This window comes from Glossina fuscipes, unplaced genomic scaffold, assembly GCF_014805625.2.
Source record: "Glossina fuscipes isolate IAEA_lab_2018 unplaced genomic scaffold, Yale_Gfus_2 113, whole genome shotgun sequence".
Classification (NCBI taxonomy): Eukaryota; Metazoa; Arthropoda; class Insecta; order Diptera; family Glossinidae; genus Glossina; species Glossina fuscipes.
Window position 1 is genome coordinate 1,459,850 of NW_023998456.1, and position 8,574 is coordinate 1,468,423.

Below are 8,574 nucleotides of genomic sequence, written 5' to 3' on the forward strand. Positions count from 1 at the left end.
CAACGCGAAAATGAATTTAAATAAATTGTCCACATACTTAGGTGGCATAAATGTATTTTATCACCATTTCGACTTCTTCCTGGATTTGGATTTAAAAACAATTTTTTTTTTTTAATAATTGTAACATTGAAATAGAACGAACGACCAAATTGGGCAAGAGGGATATCCATACCAATTTTCAATTCTTACAAAACGCAAATATCTACTTGCATTCTTTTTCTTTTTAGTTTGGTTGGCGACCATAAAGCTGTAATTGCAAGGGTATTCAACAAACCGCTTTTTTGCCAGAACAACCTTCATTGATGAATGTTAGGCTGATAGGGATATTGAGGTATTGCGGCTTTTGAGGCAATGTTGTGCGCGGTTTGATACGTTCAAAAATATATAAAACGCTTCATTAATTATTTGAATTTTTTTTTAGAAGCAGAATTGTACATCTTATGAGATGTTACTTCAGTACTTATGAGATATTACTTCAATAAATTAAATGAAACCGATCATTTCAGTTTATTTCAAAAACATAGTCAATTTGTTGAAATATGCAATGGCCTCAAGTAGTAGTAGAATAATTAGTGAATCAAATTGTGTGAAAAAATCATATCTGCTTCAAAAAGAGTCGAATCTAGAACAACGGAAGGGCAGAATTATGGGCGCACCACGTCCATCCCTCCCAATCGACTACCAATGCGCCGATTGGGGGACTTGATAACCATTGGGTCAAGGTCAACTGCTTGGTACTCCGGTTTATTAGAAATTTAATTGAAAACTGACAAGTTTTATTTGTTGTGGCGTACATACATACAATCCCATACGATTCATCAATTTCCACAAACTGACCGAGAGTAGATATAGGGCTGCAGATTCCGGAAATGTCTGCTTATTCTGTTTCACATTCTCTATGGATATAAATAATGATCAACTTTTACTTCTATTATTTTATTACTTTTAATATTCATACTCTCCTCATTTGTCTTACGCATTTTCGGTTGATAGCGAAGCAATCTGCGTACATTTAATCGCTCTATATTCTTATGTCCTCGTTTCTCGTTTTGCACAATGGTTTAACGGGATTGTGCTTCTTTCGGAAAATAATCGCGTGTTATGCTGTTATTTAATGAATGTTGGGTAATTACTTGATTGGACTTCTTGTGAGCTGGTCTTGATTTCCTTACTCGCGTGAATCGATTGGTGACTGATGTGCAGTGTTTTATTAAATCCTAAATTTGCGAGTTAGGAATACGTGTCTGAAGTGTGAGTAATGATGGGCCTCCATTTTCATTTTGCTATATATGAGCTCTTATGGCACGGGAGAAGCCAAAAACTTGTGAACTAATGTAAGCATGACGAATAGCTAAGGTGCGCCCGTCCTTCTGCTCGGTATATTCGACAATTTCATCAACTTTCTGTAAGAAAAATTTGTTATTCCCCGGTTTACAATGCTTTGAAGCGAAGTGAAAAACATACCATAATTTTTTTCATGCCAATGTTTCGCGTGAATGTGGTTAAAGTTTTGTTCTTCGGATCCAAAATAGAATCTTCAATTATTTTAATTGGAGTATTTTTATAAAAACGTTCACCCCATTTAGGCACATGATTAGTTTTAGAGAGTAAGGTTTTCTTTGAGGTTTAAAATAAGAACAAGGACATATGCGGCGCATCGCACAGACTCGTTCAGTTTGGTGTCATAGCCGTCTAGGTAAGTACCCACAGACAATTTGACAAGTTGACCGTTACAAAGAGTTTTTTTTTGACTTTACGGATAGGGGATGTGCTGGTTCAGCTTTTTAATCGCCATCCCTGAAGGACTTACAGGACAACTGACCTAACGGATAGGGAATGTGCTGGTTCAGCTTTTTAATCGCCATCCCTGAAGGACTTTCAAGACAACTGACCTAACGGATAGGGGATGTGCTGGTTCAGCTTTTTAATCGCCATCCCTGAAGGATTTTTAGGACAACTGACTTAACTGATGGGGGATATGCTGGTTCATCTTTTTAATCGCCATCCAGGGATGAACCAAGGCAGCTATGACACTGGCAGTTCGTTATTGTAGTACAAGTGATTGAATAATCCCAATATCTTCGGGTGACAACGATAATTTTGGTTTAAATGGAACTGAAGGAAACGATCATAATTTCTTCTTTCATCTAACGAGTAACACTTCCTTTCCAGCAAACGTTCCATCAGGGATTTACTCAAGCCAAGCTCCGTAGCACCTGCAGATTTAAAAACAGTCCCTAACTGCTTGTGATTACCCGAGAGTATTATTTCGCATTTCGGTGACTTAACGTCCATTATGCCATTTGCCGGTGCACTATTTGAGAAGAGTCTCAGTGGAAGATTCAGTTGGTTTCGGTAAAATAAATTGCGGTTAATGTTTTTGCATATTACAGACGCGATGTATCGCAAGCAGAATTCGATGAAGATGTTACAAGTACGTGGGTAGAGGGACGCCTAATAAACAACTGCAAAATAGTCTCTACTACAGTTGTAGTCTTAACGGTACCAGAAGACTGCAACTCTATGGCCGCAATTACGTCAACGAGCGCAAAAGGAACACGTATGCTTACAAAATGGTCCCCGTCTTCGCTGTAAGAGGCCTGGTGACGGCTTTTAATATGGTCATGAGCGTCCACACGTGGAAATTTAGATGCAAGAGTACTGCAAGACAATCTCAACCTGGCACAGGAGATTGGATTAGACATGCGAGCAGTCGTTTGTGACAGGAACCTGGCCGATAAGGAAGCGGTACACTTATTACCCGCTGGAGTGTTACTGATCTACGATTATACACACAGCCTCAAAAGGTACAAAGAAACAATTGAAAGAAGCAAACATAAATACGACTTTACAATAACTTCAAAATTTTACAAAAATTTCGACCCCACTACTCCACTACTCCAGTCTAGGTGCAGGGAGGCGCTATTTAAGCGGTCGCAGCACCGCGCTACACAACTGATCTAATCAACGACGGGATATCAGGTTTGCTGCAAGCGGCGATTAATGAAGAACTGTTCAGAAACGACCCCGAGATTGTCAATCAGACCTGCGAGATCTTCAGGATGCTGTCAAAATTCATCAATTTATTTCATCGGAGCTCCGTATCAAAGCAAAAGTGGAAGAAGCTCAAAGACGAACTCCAGCAAATTAGCGAGTATTTCGTGAAAGTTTTTAAGAAGGACGCCCTTGCCACAGAAACAACGATTACAAATTTTACCAACTTGATGGAGGATTTGGTGAAGGCTTACCCTGGCACAACTTTCGCCTCATACAGGGTAAGCCAGGACCTTCCTGAAGCGACTTTCGTTAATATGTCTTTGTCAAAAGGGGAAAGGAGCAGATAAGCTGTCGAAATTCTTCAATTGTGCAACCATCTGCGGAACCTGCAGATGTTCCAATATAAAAAAGGACTACAAACAACCGACGATTACCTCCTACGAAACTGAGCAAGAGCCCGAAGAAAAGTAGGCGCCATTCGGGCTCGATGGGGATGTTTACAGACCTGCGTAAACTAGAATTTAAATACCGCGAAAGAAGATACCTGCGATCGCTTACGGCATTCGGAATAGCATAGTACATTCGTGAGCAGTTGAATTGCCGTCACTGCAGGCGTGACATGGCAGAAGAGGAGGACAAGTTTTGAGAGGGGGTGATGGGTCTGAAAGTAGCAAGAAACCGCATAAGTAACTTAACCCTCACCAGCAAATATCTTACACTTACTTACACTAACAAATAACACGTTACGCTGACATTAATAATTTGAAAACATAATCTTAATCTGAAGCCTGCATGCCACAAAGTGGCTCGTAATCCAAATTATTTGGCAATAATGGTATATTTGAACACGCGTCTTCGTCCTCTCAAACGCTTGCATCGAATGGTGCAAATAGCGCCATCAGATATTAATAAACGTTTCGAGAGTACTTCCCTTCATATACCATTCAAGTAACATTTCGGTATCGGCAATATTATTTTAGATGTTCGTAATTTCGTCTCAGCAAAACTGCTAACTCACGGAAGCGCTATTAATCCTGCCCCTTGGGAACCGAAGAAGACGAGGAAACAATTTTGTCAGACTTAAAGAGCAGATCGAAAAACCGTATGATATTGAAAGTCGAATGGCCGTTATATAGTTATATCGTTATATCGTTAACAATCTCAAGGTACGTGCTTAAGCATTGCTCGTCCTTAAACCCAAAGCTCTTATCTTAATATGTTTTATAAGAAAATTTCCATTATGATTTTTTTTTTAAATTTCATTAATAAAATAAATAAATAAATTTGCATCCATTCATATATCTGAGTTTTTATTAAAAAATTCCATACAACAGGATGAAACACGTGCCAACTATAAACAAAAACAGAAACAGAAACACAATAAAAATGTTACAGGGACATATTTTCTGAGCTTTTGTTCATTTTCATCGGAACTCCAGGAGATTTTGTTTACTTTCATCGAAATACTATCAGCTTTTATTAAGATTCACAGAACAAGTTGCAGCTTTTGTTAAGATTCATACAACAAGTTGCAGCTTTTGTGAAAATATGCAACATTTCTTGCACATGCAAATAGATGAAAGGAATTTAAGTGATTTTATTGAAGCCTTTTTTTTAAGAAATAACTTTCTGTCTAAAAGCTTGGGAAGCGGTAACGTATAACCCATAATCATGAGTGTTTTTTAACAAACAAACTTTTTCCTTGCATTTAAATTGATATTCGAAAAATATTTTTATTTATTTTACATATACATAAACTTAAATGTTTAAAGTGAACCGTAATGAAAAAGTAAAGTAATGTTACATGGGTGTATTTATGAATTTCTTACTATTATTCTATTTTAGATTAGATTAAAAATCAAGTCCAGTTCTCCGGTCGCCGCCTCCGCATCATGAAAACGATTTGTTGTCCTCTAATGGTAAGTTAACGTCTATCCTTTTTGTGTTTATCTGTATTTCAGCAAAAAATGTACGTCATCTCGGAGAACTAACTTGTTTTATTAGAAAAGCTAATTTATCTCTTTTTTTCTTTTTTTTTCTTTCGTTTTTGTGTTCAATCATCTTCTATTACCACAGCATTCCTTTTCGTTTTCAGCCAAAGTTTGCAATACTGTTTGACTTTCAAGAACTCCACAAGCACAATTACACACACGTAAACAATTACACTTAACATGCTGGCTCCAGTTATTACGGCCACTCTCTTTTTTGTTACGTTTTGTACATAATTGTGACCAAAAATTACGACAGTTTATTATCGGGACATATAAGCCACAAATCTATTGGCTTAGTCCATCTCCATTCAACATACCAAAAAAAAAAAAAAAATATCTCTATTTTATCCTTATTCGTATTAATTTTAGATAAAAATACAAGCATAAGCCGTTCAATGCTGCCCCCAATTAAATCCCGCCCATTACCGCCTCATTGCTTTCTCGCCTTAAGGTAATGATAAAATTATAAAAATGTTTTTATATATTACTCATCTGTTTCTGCTATTTTAGATAAGAAAAAAATGAAGTCCAACTCGCTCCGCTCATCGCCTCATATAGATGAAGATTCGCTGCGTCCCAAAGGTAAGTTTCCATTTGTCTTTGCTTATTATTATTATTATTCATTCCTTTTTATTTTTTTTTAGATTAAATAACAAGCATACGCCTCCACGCTTCGTTTCAGCAGAATGCGGTATTTCCATAGGCCAAATGATAAATCATCACCATAAGCCTCCGAACGTGTTTGGTGGGCTTCGGCAGCAGATTTCTTTAAAGAAACAACAAAAGTAATCAATTTGGAAGAAGAATTTTGATCGCTCAATGAATACCGTCGGCGTACGCTAAATAAATCATTAATATTGAATGCAAAACTTATTATATGCAAAGAAAGGTCAGAACCATCGAGTTCAACCATTATCCACATTGGTATTTCTAATTTCTTTATAATTTTTACCTATAGAAGTCGCTAATGAAAATTTTTGCAAACACTTAACATATATACAGTAAAAGTTGTTTATTCGCGGGGGATACGTTCCATAAAAATGCCGCGAATACAGAAATCGTGAATACGGAATGTTAATTTATATAGTTTTATAGGGGATACGTTCCTAGGTGACAAAATAAAAAAAAACCAAATATATAAAAAAACCAATTTAATTGAATGCGAATGTGCATTTAGTTTTTCCCCCTTCAAGCAATTTGCTGTTTGGGGAAGTTGCTTAGCTGAAATGAATTAGGTTTGGGATTTTTTTTATTCATTGAGTAATAAGGTTCCTTTCATTCTGTTTGTTTACATTCTCAAAAACCGCGAGCAAAGAAATTTATAGCCGCGAATATGGGAATTGGTCGCATTTTTTTCATCCGCGAATAGTGAAACCGCGAATAAAGGAAGCGCGAATAAGGAACTTTTACTGTATATATATGTATATGTACCGTGCGGGCGCAGGGACCTTTATTTTGTGAATTCCTCTAGTTTACCACTTTACTTCCTACGTCTAAGCCTAAAACGAGACTTCCTCGGTCTATGACTAAAAATCGAGTCCCCACGGCGACGACTCAAACTCGACTAACTTAACCTATTTTTATATCCTACTCTCACCTTATCCTTATCCTACGCTTAACCTATCCTATTCTATTCTTAATTTATTCTTATTCTATGTCTATCCTATTCTTATGCTATGCCTATCCTATTGTTATGCTAACTTATTCTCTAGCACTCCCTCTCTACCCAGCCAGAGACGGAGATCCCGTGAGGCCAAAACGAGGGACGACTTTGAATCCTCACAATACTTATTACATTCTCTTACATATATGAATCGCGTTATTATCACGTTCTCTTGTACAGTATATATACCCATATATTCTTCCATATACAATATTTATAATCTTGTATACATACACGTTTTGTTCCTTTCTATGTAAATACTTTGCTTATACACGCTTGCAAGCTAAGATTATATATTTAAGAGACCTCTCTTCACCTTTGCCCATTGTACAATAAAACCTGTTTTATGCGGACACATACATATACACACAGAACGGCTCAGGTATTATGAACTGGTGTTCACCACCGACGTCGTAGAAATTTTCCTAAATCCCCGTGACAACAGCAAAATACACATTTGACGAGACTTACTCACCAATAAGCTGTATGTTCATTGTAGCGCAACATTATAAGTTATTTATCACGAAATATTTTCGGTCAGATATCTTAGACTTGCATTAGTAGTTTGTATTAGTAGTTTCGTAGCAGCATAGCAAATGAATTGACTCAACAGCTATAAAAGCCACCCACAGAGGTTTCTTTTAATTGTTCAGCGACAATCAAGCAGAAAGGCAAGTATTCCAGTTAGTATTTCAGAACGTTGACGATTGTTTGTTTCCTGCGATAAGAAAAAATAAGAGAAAAGAGAAAATTTCTTTACACCTAACACTGAACTTAATTTTTCCAGTCATTTATAGCAGATGCCGAAGTACGTGTCGAATATCTCAAACAGTACATGTAGTCCGCTTAGTCTGTCTGCTTTTGAGTCTGTCTCAACGGCTCGTGTAAATTTAAAAGCGTGGTACGTCTGTTCCACGGGTACAGCACGTACAACTTTTGTATTTTTTGTGGAACCCTTAAAAATTAAATTATTAACAAAACTATGTATGTTCTATTTGTTCATGTTTTGTTTTGTAGTGCAAAAAAGGCAATAATTAGAGTGCAAACAGCTTTAGAAATCGATAAGAAAGATATAAAATACTATTCCATTGCTCTGAAATATCCAACATTCGTTTACCATTTTCTAAAAATCTTTGTCAAGAAATATTAAAATTAAAAAATTTTATTCTCGTAAAAACAAGTAAAAACATTATAGTCGGGCAAGGCCGAGGCAATCATCTTTCGGTCTAAAAAATAATTCTTTGAGGAACTGGAGTGACTGTACAATAAATGCGATCGTTGCAAGTTGTATACTAACACAGTGAATTTTTCGAGAAAAACATCAAAGCGGTATTTATAACAGAAGTTTACAGTGGAGCTAATGGTTTCGGATATTAAACATGAAAGCGTCGTGCATCACATAGTTTTCCTACTGGGTTTTGTTCTACGCACTTATTTTCTTTCCTATTCATTTATTCTTCTTTTAAGCGATTGTAAGATAAAGATTTGCAATATTCCTAAAAGAAAGAAAAAAAAAATAACCCAAACAAATCAAACAGCAAATCGACATTAAAAAACTACAAATTTTCTAGCAAAGAATGTCTGGGATTGGCCCTGGCTATAGAAGGAAAACCCCTAAGTAACGTTACAATTATTAAGAGAACCACAATTGATTCAATTCATTAAATATTTCCATACATTTGCGAATCATTATGTGGCGGCCGGTTGAAAGATTACTTTCAGCGAAAGATTAGATTCTTTAACGTCAGCTTTAGCTAAGCATCGCGCTTGCTCTGCGAAGCGTTCGCAGATGTCCAAAGTATTTACCAATAGTTAACTGCGCGAGCGCATATGTCCTTTAGTACCGCAGTTATCTGAAGATTGGCAAGAGCAACTTTTAAAACCGTTCTTTTCATATGTGAGTCGGAACAATTAAAATAATTT